At 38.4% G+C, this 15088-nt stretch overlaps 1 pseudogene; it reads left to right on the top strand.

The window, feature by feature from the left end:
• LOC118974890 (eukaryotic peptide chain release factor subunit 1-like) overlaps positions 1-14568 on the top strand; it is a 40136-nt pseudogene extending 25568 nt beyond the window's left edge.
• The last annotated feature ends 520 nt before the right edge of the window (positions 14569-15088 follow it).

Raw genomic sequence — 15088 nt, 5'->3', positions numbered from 1 at the left:
CAGAAGGTTATCACTTGACACAGGAAGAGAAGAAGAAACTTGTTTGCCATCCCTGATCTAGATCTAGATAACAATAGAGAAATTTATACCTTTTACATCCATATATCTGGATGTTGGCTCCACCTTCTGCAAAGTCTGTGTTAATTTTCTGTAGCTGTGTAGCAAATTATCACAAACGTCACTGCTGAAACTAACATAAGTTTATTTTATCAAAGTTTCCTTACATTGGAGTCTAGGTGTGGCTTAACTGGGTCCTCTGCTCAAGGTCATTTGCTAGCTGTATGCAATGTTTCTGCTGGATTTGCTGGGGTTCACTGTCATGACAAGACCCTTAAGAGGCATTTTAGTGATCCTACCTTTCCCTGTTTTAACCAGTATATATACAGACTTCCCTAGGCACAATACTAACTTTTGTTGATGCATAACTTACAGAACACGAATCTAGTGCTTCACTAATGATTTGGACTTATTTAGAGAATCCTCTTAAATGTATTACAAATGACAGTTTATATACTTTTCTTGAAAATAGATTTTATGATGGGATCGTGTACCCTGTCTGGAAATATTTACTATAGTCTTTTTTCTCCAATTGATTTTTTTGTCAAATCATTCAAACACACAGGAAAGTTGAAGGAATACTACAAATAATGCCCCAGCACACCTTCACCTATATTTCAAACATGTTAAAATAACATATTTACTGTTTCTATCTCCTGAACCTTATGAAAATAAGTTACAGTTGTCATAACACTTATATCTCTAAATACTTTCATTATCCATCTCCTTAAAAAAGGAAATGTTCCTACATAATCACGATGCTATTACCACATCTTTAAAAATTAACAATAATGTAACACTGTCATCATGACAGTGTCATCATAACACTGTCGTCACTGTCATCACTGTCCACATTCAAATTTTTTCAATTGCCCCAAACGTCTTGCAGCTATTTTAAAAATGGGTATCTCATTCACACACTACATCTGTGCTGCATTTAGATATTATATCTTTTCAAATTCTTTTAATCCATAACACATCCATTTCCCACCCTTTCCCCTCCCATGACATTGACTTTTTGAAACGTTGTCTTGTAGATTGCCCCAACTTCTGGATTACTCTTTGTTTTATTATGGTTTCATTTAATTTCTTCCTGCATCCCCTGTATTCCCAATCAACCGCAGAGCAGATCTACAAACATATCAAATCAATTCAGGTTAAACAGTTTGACAAGAATACTTCATAAATGTTGATGTTGTTTCCTCTCCTATATTTCTGGCAAGAAAAAATTCCAAGATGTTCTAAACTAAATTACAGCAGGGCCTGAGAGTGAGAGAAAGAGACAGTTAGCTTGTGGACCAACTGTGACAAAAGCCTTCTCATATTCTTGTATAACTACTGGAATTTCGGATTAACTTCCAGGTGGCTATTTCCAGCGACTATTCAAAGAGAGAATACAGTCAGGTGCCCCCCACATCCCAGGAGCTTTCAATTCTCATTTACACATGAATTTACAAACTTGCCCACAACCTATCCAGGGAGCAAACACTTCTTCCCTGGACTCTGAATCTATCCCAGAACTTCCCCACTTCAGCTTCTACCATCCCTTTTGTCTATAGCTAATATAAATCCTTTTAAGGCTTACATCTCTCTCTCCACTACTTGAGATAATAAAAACACTGGCCACTTCTAGGATGGTGGACATGTCGTCTTGCTCTAGTAATAACGCATTATGCCAGTAAAAAAATGTGACTCATTAGAATTCAGAAGAATGTTCTTCAGCTTCCTGGCTTACTCTAGTCATTCTAATTATCTCTAGTTATCCCTAGATACCTGGATTTTTTAGGTGCTAGTCTAGAGTCTCAGTTCTAAGCAATACAGGTCTAAGGCACTGTTCCAGCAAGGAATTAGAACATAGTATTACAAGACTGTTTCAACTTCCAGGTTTCCAGTATTACTTGTTCTAATTAATCATTACATCTAGTTAACTGATGAAAGAGGTACACCAACTATCTATAGTATTAATCAATTATTATAAGAAGAAATAAGAAATCAGAGTGGCAAGTCATTTTTTAAATTGTGTTTTAAATATTTCCTCCAGTTATTTCTTTTTTTATTCATTTATTTTTAGAGGGAAAGGGAAGGAGAGAGGCAGAGAAATATCAATGTATGGTTGCCTCTCATGCATCCCCTGCCAGGAGATGGCTTGCAACCCAGGCATGTGCCCTGACTGGGGATCAAACCGTGATCCCTTAGTTCGAAGGCCCATGCTCAATCCACTGAGCTACACCAGCCAGGGCAAGTTATTTCTAATTAATTCTACTTTACCACCCAGTTAGTTATCACTAGACAAATACTACAAATTCATTTTTTAAATAGGGATGTAGAATTGCAAAAAATGTGTTTTCCAGCTTCTGGAGTTGTCTCATTTTTCTATTTTAAGTTGTCCCCGGTTCAGTAGTTACCTAGGTGCAACTACTTATATAGAACCAACTGATTATGCAAACAAGAAATAGGAACTTAGTGGTAAAAAAAAAATGTTTTCTTTCCCTGTATTCATCTACATATCTCTTCAGTTATTTCCAATTAACTAGTTTCCTGGGTATAAGTATCTATCTGTGGTACTAACTCATTATTCACACAGTGGATAAGAGTGTGGTATTGAGAAGAATTACTGCAAATTCTTGCATTTAACCACTTTTCTTCAGCCTTCTGGTTTCAACTCATTATTCTGATCATCATCATTTGTTCCTAACTGATGAAAGAATAATCATTATTAGATATATATGGATCTAGCATGTAAAGAGAATTTAGAGTTAAAAAGAACTTGGCTTTTAGCTTCCTCCCTCCAATTAGTTATTCTTAACATCTCTGGTTTTTTCTGGTTAAGTACTTGCAAAAGTACAATGAAAATTTGTACCAGTAACTAATTTTTCCAGCAAGAAATGAGGATTTATAGTTGGTAAAGTTGTGTTTTTCACACCCATTGATTCACATCTCTAGATAGCCATAATTAACTCTATACCACTAATTATTTAAAGCACTAATTCATTCTCCCTTTTAAAAAGATTTTGGAGATGAGATATGTTTTTCAGCATTTGGGCTTCAAGTAATTTTCCAGTTATACCTAGTTATCTCTGGTTGAATATTTACATAGATACCACTATTTCTCTACCACTCTATGACTTACTAATTATCTGACTTTCCAATATCCTTTTTCAAGAAGAAAGTTGCATTTCAGAAAAATCTGCTTTTTAACATCCTGGTTTTAATTACTCTTCTAGCTTTCTCCAGTTGCCTCTAGTTAAAGAGTTATCCAATCACCAGTAATTAATGACCTATATTACCAACACATTCTTTCAATAATAAAAGATGAATTGAGAAATGTGTTTTAAGCTCCCCTGCATTCACCTAGTCATTTAAATAATATCTAGTTATCTATAGATGTCTAAACATGGTAAATGTAGTTATTTATGGTACTATTTCCACATTCTAAAAAGACATAAAAGTTTGGATGTGAAAAGGACGGATGTTTTCTCTCTCATTGATATACCAGTGTATTTTCTTATATGTAGATATTTCTGATAAAAGTTACCTAAGTATGACTTATAAACTGACCCAGTAACTTGTTTTCTACTTCCTGGTCTCATGTAATGATCATCTTATATTGCTACTTGTCACTTAGGTACCATTAGCTATCATATTAACTCATTATTCAAACAAGAGATAAGGAGAGAGTGTTTAGAAGAGTGATTTTACAACTCTCAGGATTCATCAATTTTCTTAGTCACCTCTAGTTAACTCTGGTAAAGTAGTTGCCTAGGTATTGCTAGTTATCTCTAGTACTAATATTTTATTCCAACAGGAAATACGAATTTAGTATTGAAAAGATAGTGTTTTTCAGCTTGGTGACTTCGACTTATATAAGTGAGCCAGAAATGGCCTCTGTTAGCTCCTAAATAGTTTCTTTCTTTCCTGCAGGCTGAGACCTATTACCTCGAAAGCTTGCTAGAGACAAACTCAAATGTTTACATATCCAATCACTTTTTACATAACTGAAATAACCATATTTTTAGCCATTTAGAGCTCCGCTACTTTATATAGCCCCCCCCCCATGAAAGTGTGCCCAATATGTTACCTCTGCTAACCATAAGATAAACCCTGGGCCATAGAGACCACAAGTCACTGATGCCCTTCGGTGCCCTCTGACCCGGATACTCTCCAACATGGTGCTAAATGATATCACTCAGACACTTAAGCACTTTGCTGATGCCCTTCTCCCCCAGGAGTTAACTTGCCTCCCTCCCATTTCAAATGGTGGTACCCAGGAGCCTTAGTCTCTTGACAAATCATGTTGTGAAGGACTTTCCCAGCCTCGAAACTGTCAAGCCTTCCCCCAAACAGAGTTGTGTCCTACGGCCACCTTGTGGGCATATATTTTCCCTCAGTCAGCCCAGAAATCCCTTGAACATCTACACCTCGTTTTTCTGGTTTACTCTAGGTAGTTCTAGTTAACAAATTACTAGATCCCACTAGAAAACTGTACAATTAACTCATTATCAGAAGAAGGAATAAGAATATAGACATAAGATGAGTGTGGTCTTCACCTTCCCAGTTTGAATTGGTTTAGTTATCACTAGTTATCTATAGCTAACTAATCATCTAGGTCTGCCACATCTATGGTACTAACCCATTGTTCCAAAAGAAAACAAATTTATATTTGAGGAGAATGTCTTTTTCAGCTTCCTGACATCAATGAGTATTAGTAGTTATCTTTAGATATTGTCTGTAAACTAGTTACCACTATTCTAGATTTATGAGTTCTTTCAACATGAAATATAAAGTTAGATTAAGAAGGATATGTTCTCCAATTCAAGGCTTCAACTCCTTATACTAATATTCTTTAGGCAATTCATTAGTTAAGTACCCTTATCTATCTATATTATTAACTGATTAATCCACCAAGAGGAAGAGTTTAGAATCCAGAAGAACCTACATTTAAGCTCCTAACTTCAACTACTTACTCTAGATATCTCTACCTATCTCTAAATAACTAGACATCTAGTGCCAATATCTGTAAACAAAATCATTCTCACAAGAATTAAGACTAATATTTTATTGTGGTAAAATACATATAACATAAAATTTACCATCTAACCATTTTTTAAAGATTTTATTTATTTATCTTTAGACGGGAAGGGAAGGAGAGAGGGAGAGAAATATCAATGCATGGTTGCCTCTCACGTATGCCCTGATGGGAACTGGCCTGCAGCCCAGGCATGTGCCCTGACTGGGAATTGAACTGTGATCCTTTGATTCGCAGGCCCATGCTCAATCCACTGAGCTACACCAGCCAGGGCCCATCTTAACCATTTTTAAGTGTACAGTTTAGTGGCATTAAGTACATTCACATTTTTTGTGCAATCATCACCACCATCTTCCCAAACTGAAACCCCATGCCCATTAAACAATAACTTCCCAATAACACTTCTTCCAGCCCCTGGGAACTACCATTTTCCTTTCTCTTTATAAATTTCACTATTCTAGGTATCTCATATAAATGGAATCATACAATATTTGTCCTTTTGTGTCCTTTTGTGTCCTTTTGTCTGCCTAATTTCACTTAGCTTAATGTCTTCAAGATTCATCTATATTGTAACACATGTTGTCATTTCATCCTTTTTGAGGCTGAATAATATTCCACTTATGGACATATCACATTTTGTTTACCCAGCCATCCATTGATGGACATTTGGGTTGCCTCCAGCTTTTGACTATTGTGAATAATGCTGCTATAAGCATCTGCATACAAAAATCTGTCCAAGTCCCTGCTCTCAGTTGTTTGGGGTATATATCCAGAAGTGCAATTGCTGTATCATATGATAATTCTATGTTTAATTTTTTGAGGAACCATCTTACTGTTTTCCCAAGTGGCTGCACCACTTACATTCCCACCAGTAATGCACAAGGTTCCAACTACTTCCAAATTCTCACCAACACTTGCTTTCTGTTCTTTAAAAATCTTTAAAAACAAGAAGTACAAATAGGTAGGTACAGAATAGCCCTGGGGATGTAAAATATAGTACAGAAAATGGAGTAGCCAAAGAACTTATATGCGTGATGCATGGACATGAACAATGGAATGGGGATGGCTTGAGGGAGTGGAGGTGTTGGGTGGAGGGGGACAAAAGGGGAAAAATTGTGACAACTGTAATAGCATAATCAATAAAATATAATAAAAATAGAGCCTATCACTGGACTTCCTGATTGATATGTTCCTTTGGTCTCATTTGACTTCCCATATTCCAGGGTATGGACTGGGGTTTTGAAAAATTTTAGTGGACACCTCTGGAGTCAGTTACGGTGGTAACATAACCTACAACCTAAGAATGTTGCACACCATAACTTTTATTTCTCATTTAAGACTTGCCTTATGCTCTCTCCTCTTATTTTTTTAAATTTTTATTTATTTATTTATTTATTTTTACACAGAGGGGAAGGGAGAGAGAAAGAGAGAAAGAGAAACATCAATGTGTGGTTGCCTCTTGCACTCCCCACACTGGGGAACCTGGCCTGCAACCCAGGCGTGTAGGCATGTGCCCTGACTGGGAATCGAACCAGCGACCTTCTGCTTCATAGTCTGGTGCTCAATCCACTGAGCCACACCAGTCAGGCCCCTCCTCTTATTAAACCAAGGTAGTAGGGTGTTCTATTTGGAGTGAATCCTTGCCTCAAGCAGATCATCTTTCTTAAGAGGCATATTCTCACTTTCCTTTGTGGAACCCTCAGACAAGTTATCCACATTTGGCAAGTGATACAAATGTTCATGGGCTCTGCAGCAAAAGGCTGGCAACCACAGAGAACCAGTCCCATTTTGCCACGTGGCTCTTCTAAGCAAAGTGTCTTTCTCTTCTGTACTAAGCTTACAGGAAGAAACCACAGTAGTCTCTCCATACTGAAAGGAGCTTTTGAGGTCATGTAGTCCACTCCCTTCATTTTAGAGATTTGGCATGAAGGCTTAAAGTACAGAGTGGCCAGCCCAAGAAAGCACATAAAGTTCATCCTGGAGAAGAGAGCCTCTTGGCAGCTATGCCCTCCCCTGAGCCCTGGTTCTTCCAGCTATGGACAGTGCACATCATCCCAGGTTCAGCTCCTCAGTAGTACACCTGTATCCTGCCCAAAACTTTTTCCTTCAAAGGGCTGAAAAACTCAAAGCTCCCACAAAAGCCTCATTTCTGAGCCATTTTATCTTTAGGAAAAGTAATCAACCTCCCCTGAAGGCATTCAGTCTCCTAGTGTCCGTAAGTTCAGGCCTTCAGTAAGTGAAGCAATTTGTACTCTCCTCACAAAAGGTCAATTGTGCTTTGACTAACATAGCCCTCATTTCTCCTACTCTCCTTGTGAAGCCAAGTCTGCCAACCAATGGTGTGACCCATGAGCAAAAATTAGCTCTGATTGTGTTGAACTGGCTTTTTTTTTTTGGAAAGCAGGTTATTTGTTTGGAAATTGTTCAACAATAAATATTCAATTTGAAATTGATAATTTATGGTTTGCCTTGAGCAATGCCACACTCTCTCCTTCTCAGATATCAGCATGGAACTATGGGAGAAGGACCCTAAGCACAATGATATAAATATAATTTTCACCTGTAATGATCTGTATCCTCCCCACCCTGGCCACACAAAGGGTGGGTCTTAAGGTGACTGCCTGAATTCCCAATATTTTAGACTGTAGAAATACAAAAGATGTTTCCTACATGTGATTTTACTTTCAATATCAGAGGACACAAGATTAAAGTGGTGGCATTAAGGCTTGGGTACATACTTGATATACCTAAACCCATCCAAACCACAATCCCTAGACAATTGGGGAATTGTAAGTTTGAAGTACAGTTGTGAGAATTATAGACTTGAAGTACAATTTTCTTCTATTCCAGGCCCAAGGATCATTGTCTGGGGGGATGGAAATGGAGGCAAGGTAGGGAACAAGGAAGAGTCTCCATCCACTCCTCCCTTGAACAAGGGAGACAAATGAGGAACCAAAGGATGATTTTAAATAGGAATTGGAAAAGGAGGCTGTGGAGACCTAGGGGAGAAAGAAATCCAACAGCTTGGACTAGAGCTGTGGATCATGTTTAGTGAGCTGGATGGTAACTGGGGCTGGTTGTTCAGCATTTCCTCTGGGTGGTAGTCATGGGACACAAAATGATCGCTTTGGCCAGCTGGGCTTTATAAGAGAAAGGAAAAACAGAACTCAGGTCCACTTGCAAATGAGTTCCTTACAGCTCCTTCCACACCTCCCATCACAAGGTCAAGCAATAGAGCTGTCTTTTCTCTTTTTCTCTCTGGCATACCCTCCTATTAACTCAACTTGTCACCTTAACGTATTGCACCAGGATTGAAATATTGCTAAGAAAGGAGGAAAAGCCAAAACAGGGAGGGGAGTCTCATAATGTAATTGGCCCTGGCCTAGATCTCCAATTCCAAGACCCCCAATAAACATCCAGATAGTTCCTTTTTTTTTCATTTTAATCACAAAAATGTCCAAGAATATCTAATGAATTCTATGAATCCACCCACCACAGCAAAACCTCAATTCCAAAAGGGAGTTATACAGAAATACTGCAAGGTGTTAAATTGGTCCTTCTGCTATTTATTTAACATAGAGATTTAGACTTCGGGGGTCTCTGTGGCCAAACCTTTTCTTCCATTGGGTGAATACATTCTGTAGTTCCAAAATTCTACTTAACCTTCAGCTTAAAAGAATGTTCTGTCCATTGACTCAAAACAAGAAACAAAAAAGCTGACCGCCATCCTGATCAAGACAGGAGTGTGAAGAGGTAAGGAAAGAGAGCTTCACGAGTCATTAGGTAACCATCCAAGAGTAGCAACCAAATCCAAGGCAAGAAATTGAGGTCCATTAGACTCACTTTGCTTCTTTTCACCATTCTTTTCCCTGAGAACCATGGGAAGACCTTAATTCACAGGCAATAGACAAATGGCTTTCAAAAAACTCTTAATATTCCTTTGACATTTCAGGGCCCTTTGTACAAGCATGATTTATTCTCCCTCACCACTGGTAGTCTTCTAATATTATACATCACATCTCAATTAAATATAATCACACTATGTAGGAATTTTGGCTCATATAATTGCAGATTTATTCTAGGAAAGGGCAAATTGCCAGGGAAGAGTTCTTCTTTTGTTGACTTTTTATTTTTTTATTTTCCTAGAAAGTTCCAGAGGTCAGCACACATTCAGTTGTCTGTCTTTTCTAAGTACAGTCTTCTGACAATGAAACTTGATTTTCAGAATGCTAACTCTGAGACACTACAACTTCACAGCAGATCCCCAAAACCTCCCATGTTCACTTCTGACCCTACATCTTTCCTTGTTCTGTTCTTGTTCCCCCCTTTTCACCTATCCAATTTATTAAGGTCTTTTCTCTTTCTCTCTTGTCTTTTCCTCCTTTCACTCCTCCTTTTTCAACTTAGCCTGCCCAGTTGTTGTCTCCCTCCACCCTGAAATTTTATATGCTTGAAGTGTGGATCACTTATTTGTCAAGAAAGGTCATAAACCATGGCCTTCCAATGAAACCTAACTGTTTTGTGATGGAATTTTTGTGTCCCTTACCTTCACAGTAAGTACCTGCAGTTTCCTGCTGGGAGTTCTACATTTGTAACAATGAACAATGACAATAACAACAGCTACAATTTTCTGAGGACTTACTGCGTAACAAGTACTGTGCTAAGCAATATGCATAAATTACCATTATTCTTTTTGCAGATGAGGAAACTCAAACAGAGAGAGGTTAAATAATATACCCAAGACACGCAGCTGACAAGTGGCTATAATGAAATTCATTGAATCAAATATTCAAATCGCTTAAATAAATTCTTTGTATTTGAGAGAAAATATATACTAGTGCATGTTTTTATATTTCTCTTCAATAGAAAAGGTGGAAATAAACAAAAACATAGGTTGTATGTTCATTCTCAGTTCATAATATTCCATTAACCAAAATAACCCCATATCTTGGATATTTTATTAAACTAAGGGTCCACTTTAACATACCTCCATTCAATATTTCCGGATAAAAATTAAGTATACTAAACCATTGGGTAGGAACCAAGTCTTTTTCATTTATTCTTGTACCTGTACCAATTAAATGGATTCTTTTTTCTCTGCTTTAAACTGTCTTTTTTGTTATTCATTCATCCTTTTATTCTCTATCTTGGGATTTAAGGCAACATAAAACTTGTAAGATACATACAGATCGTTTCTAGGCCTTTTGGCTAAGATCAAGTGTAAAACTTATCAGATACATACAATACAATAAGCAAAGGAAAAAATAAAAGTGATTGATCTTTTTTAGATGTGGACTAAGTGATGTCACAGGCCCTAGGTGAGTGGATCACAACAAATGCAGCTGCTGGAAGACTGGGAGCCAGTGTCCTACATCAGAGCTGCACCAAGGAGTCACCACTGGCGAGAAACAGCCATTATTGTCCAGGACTGGGCCCTTAGGGAGGAGGAGGCAACAAGATAGCAGATGACCCAGTGCTGTTGACAAGAACGAGGAGATATTTGCCAGTGATAATCTGATAATGGGTTATTTTAAAAATATATAAAGAACTTATACAACTCAACACCAGGGAGACAATCCATTTAAACAATTGGAAAAAGATCTGAATAGACATTTCTCCAAAGAGGACATACAGTGACCCATAGACATATGAAAAGATGCACAACATCTCTAGCTATTAGAGAGATGTAAATTAAAACAACAATGAGATATCACCTCACAACTGTCAGAATGGCCATCATGAATAAATCAACAAACAACAAGGGTTGGAGAGGCTGTGGAGGAAAGGGAACCCTCATGCTCTGTTGGTGGAAATGCAGACTAGTGCAGCCACTGTGTAAGACAGTAGGGAATTTCCTCAAAATATTAAGAATGGAACTGCCTTTTGATCCAGTGATCCTGCTCCTGGAAATATATCCTAAGAATTCTGAAACATAAACTGGAAAGAACATATGCACACCTGTGTTCACAGTGTAACTGAAACCAAGGTTTGGCTGCCCCCTGCAACAAAAGCCAAAATCATGAAACAGGTGCTGATGAAAAAGGAAAGAGGTTTTATTCAGGTGCAGCAACCTGGAAGATGTGGGGCTCTCATCTCAAAGCTCATCTTAACATCTCAGTGCAGGAAGTGGTTTTTATAGGAAGGGAGAGGAAAAGCAGAACAAAAAGATCAAGCAGAGAATCTGTGGACGTGCAGGCAGCATCCTTGCTGGTCCTGATATGGATATTTAATGTCAGCATACTGGAACTGGTCAGTGCCAGCCAAATTCCTGTACTTGGGTAATCTGTATTACCTGAAGTTGTGGTCAAGGTGATTTCTTGTACAAGCAGGAATAGGAACTGCTGATGCCTGCAATACATTTATTAAGGCAACTGTCAGTATGTGAGTTCTTTTTATCAGTTTGTTAGTACATTTTATTCTAATTCCATTTTGTGGTAAGTCATAGTAGTATAAAGTTTATTTTGTTTATTTATTGTATTTTTAGAGAGAGAGGAAGGGAAGAAGAAAAGAGGGAAAGAAACATCAACGTGTGGTTGCTTCTCACACCCCCCTACTGGGGACCTGGCCCACAACCCAGGCATGTGCCCTGACTGGGAATCAAACCTGTGACCCTTTGGTTCACACACTGGCGCTCAATCCAATGAGTCATACCAGCTAGGGAAAAGTTTTTATTCCCTGTTACAATAGCAGCATTATACACAATAGGTAAGATCTGAAAACAGCTCAAGCACCCATCAGTAGATGAGTGGATGAAAATGCTGTGGTACATTTACACAATGGAATATCCCTAGGCCATAAAAAAAGAAGGAACTCTTGCCTTTTGTGACAGCATGGATAGACCCGGAGATGATTATGCTAAGTGAAATAAGCCAGTCAGTGAAAGACAAATACCACATGACCTCACTTATATAAGGAATATAATGAACAAAATAAACTAATGAACAAAATGGAAACAAAGGCATGGATATATGGAACATACTGACAGCTGTCAGAGGGAAGAGGGGAACTGGATGAAATAAGGTGAAGGCATTAGCTAAAGAATATACATGTATAACCTACAAGCACAGACAACAGTGTGGTGATGGCCAGAGGGGAAGTGGGCAAAGGAGGAGGGGAATGGGGACACTTGTAATAGTGTAAACAATAAAAATAAAGCTAATAAAAGAAGCTGATTAAGACCTTGGAGGCAGCCCATGGCAATGGCACAAGCAAGATATCATTGATCATTTTTCCCAAAGACCAGATTTCATAAGTGGCAAAAATGTTGGCAGATGAGTTTGGGACTGCATCTAACATTAAGTCACAAGCAAACCACCTTTCAGTCCTGGGAGCCATTATATCTGTACGACAAAGACTCAAACTTTATAACAAAGTACTTCCAAGTGACCTGGTTTACCATGGTACAATTGTAACAGAAGAAGGACAAGAAAAGAAAGTCAACAGTAACTTTGAACCTTTCAAACCAATTAATATATTGTTGTATTTATGTAAACACAAATTCCATATGTAAGCCCTTACAGCACTACTTTCAGATGATAACAAGTTTGACTTCACTGTAATAGATGGTAGTGGTGCACTTTTTGGCATACTTCAAGGAAACACAAGAGAAGTTCTGCACAAATCTACTGTGGATCTAAAAAAAAAAAAAAACATGGTAAATGAGGTCAGACAGCCTTGTGTTTTGCCAGTTTAAAAATGAAAAAGTAAGTGCAGGCTGTGAGCCAAAGGGTCATCAGTTTGATTCCCAGTCAGGGCACATGCCTGGGATGTGGGTCAGGTCCCCAGTAGGGGCCATGTGCAAGTCAACCACACACTGATGTTTCTCTCCTTTTCTTTCTCCCTCCCTTACCCTCTCTCTAAAAATAAATAAATAAAATATTTTTAAAAAATGGAAAACTGGCCCTGGCTGGTATAGCTCAGTGGATTGAGCATGGGCCTGTGAACCAAAAGATCGAGGTTCGATTCCCAGTCAGAGAACATGCCTGGGTTGCAGGCCAGTTCCCAGCAGGGACCAGTTCCCAGCAGGGCACGCACGAGAAGCAACCATACATTGATATTTCTCTCCCTCTCTCCTTTCCTTCCCTTCCCTTCTAAAGATAAATAAATAAAATTTTAAAAAAATAAAAAATAAAAAATAAAAATAAAAATGGAAAACTTGCAGCTGTTTATTTCCAGGGACAAAGTGAATGCGGCTGGTCTCATTTTAGCTGGAGCAGCTGATTTTAAAACTGAACTAAATCAATCTGATATGTTTGCTCAAATATTGCAATCAAAGATTTTTTAATTACTTGATATATCCTATGGTGACAAAAATTGATTCAATGAAGCTATCGAGTTATTTACTGGAGTCCTCTTCAACGTGAAATTCATTCAAGAGAAGAAATTAATAGGATGATACTTTGATGACATCAGTCATGACACTGGCAAGCACTGTTTTGGAGTTGAAGATACACAAAGGGCTTTAGAAATCAGAGCTGTAGAAATTCTAGTAGTCTATGAAAATCTAGATATAATGAAATATGTTCTTCATTGCCAAGGCACAGAAGAGGAGAAAACTTTCTAACTCCAGAACAAGAGAAAGATAAATCTCACTTCACAGACAGAGGCAGGACAAGAACATAAAATAATTAAGAGAATGTCCCTGCTGGAATAGTTTGCTTACAACTATTTAAAAATTGGAGCCACATTGGAAATTGTTACACATACGTCACAAGGATCGAAAGATGTGAAAGTGGCCCTGGCTGGTGTAGCTCAGTGGATTGAGCACAGGCCTGCGAACCAGAGGATTGCGGTTCAATTCCCAGTCAGGGCACATGCCTGGGTTGCACGCCAGTTCCCTGCAGGCCAGCTCCCAGCAGGGGACGCGCGAAAGGCAACCATACATTGATGTCTCTCTCCCTCTCTCCTTCCCCTCTAAAGATAAATAAATAAATAAAATTTTTTAAAAATTAAATTATAAAAAAAAGAAAGATGTGAAAGTGTTACCAAGCAGACAAATGAAGGTTCAGCTGCCTGTTGCCACAAAAAGCCAAACTTGTGAGGCAGGTGCTGGTGCAAAAGGAAATAGGTTTATTCAGATGCCACCCAACCTGGGAGAGTGGTGGACTCCTGTGTCAAGGACCATTGCAATCCTCCTGCTCAAGCTCGCAGTTCTTATAGGGTCAGGAAGGGGAAGGCTCTTATAAAATCCAATTATTTTTCTAGCTTTTGGTGCACTCAGGCCCTATCCATTTATCTTTTTAGCTTTCCATGCATGCTCAGGCCCTATCCATTCATATCTCTAGATTTCTGCTTGTTATAAGACTCTCCCCCCGCTTCCATTGTAGCCAATGGGCAGAGACTTCCCTGGCACTCCAATGGACTGTTTTACAGTAACAAAAAGATTTGGTGGTATTACAGGTATCTTGCAGTACCTAGTAGATTTCCAGGGAATGGAATACCAAGGAGGAGATGACAAATTTTTTACCTTGATGACTACTAGGTAGCTAGCAAAATGTGCCTCTCCCCTCCAGCATTCAACCCAAGGAGTGCACCCATGGTGAAATCCAAACAGATCCCTGCCTCACAATTGGAACATTTCCAGAAATTCATCCATGAGCAGTGGATACTGAAAAGAGAACCAAAACAAAACCTGGCCCAACCATATACTTTTGTTTGTAATGGTGTCAGCACAGCAGCCTGCAACTGAGTTCCTAAATACCACTTTGGACTAATTTAAACAAGAATCTCAGTTTTTACTTTTACTCAATGGCGAAAATGGTTGCTCTTGTATTATGAACTAACTGATTTTTAAACCTTCATATAGGAGCAAAAATACTTTAACCACTGTAAATCTTCAAAAGTTAATAGAAATGAGATCATGCTGGTCTGTTTCTTGACTGGAAAAAAATTAAATTGCTGCATTTTGCAGTGACCCATTTACATGGCACTCTCAGCTTCAACTGCATAGGAAGAAATATATGTGGTGAAATGTTGGAAACACTTCTCTCTTGGTCTCTTACTTAA

Source organism: Sturnira hondurensis, unplaced genomic scaffold (assembly GCF_014824575.4).
Source record: "Sturnira hondurensis isolate 20B ecotype Veracruz unplaced genomic scaffold, ASM1482457v3 Scaffold0019947, whole genome shotgun sequence".
In the NCBI taxonomy this organism is placed as follows: domain Eukaryota; kingdom Metazoa; phylum Chordata; class Mammalia; order Chiroptera; family Phyllostomidae; genus Sturnira; species Sturnira hondurensis.
The sequence above is the reverse complement of the archived record's forward strand: the minus strand, read 5'-3'. Positions and strand labels throughout refer to the sequence as shown.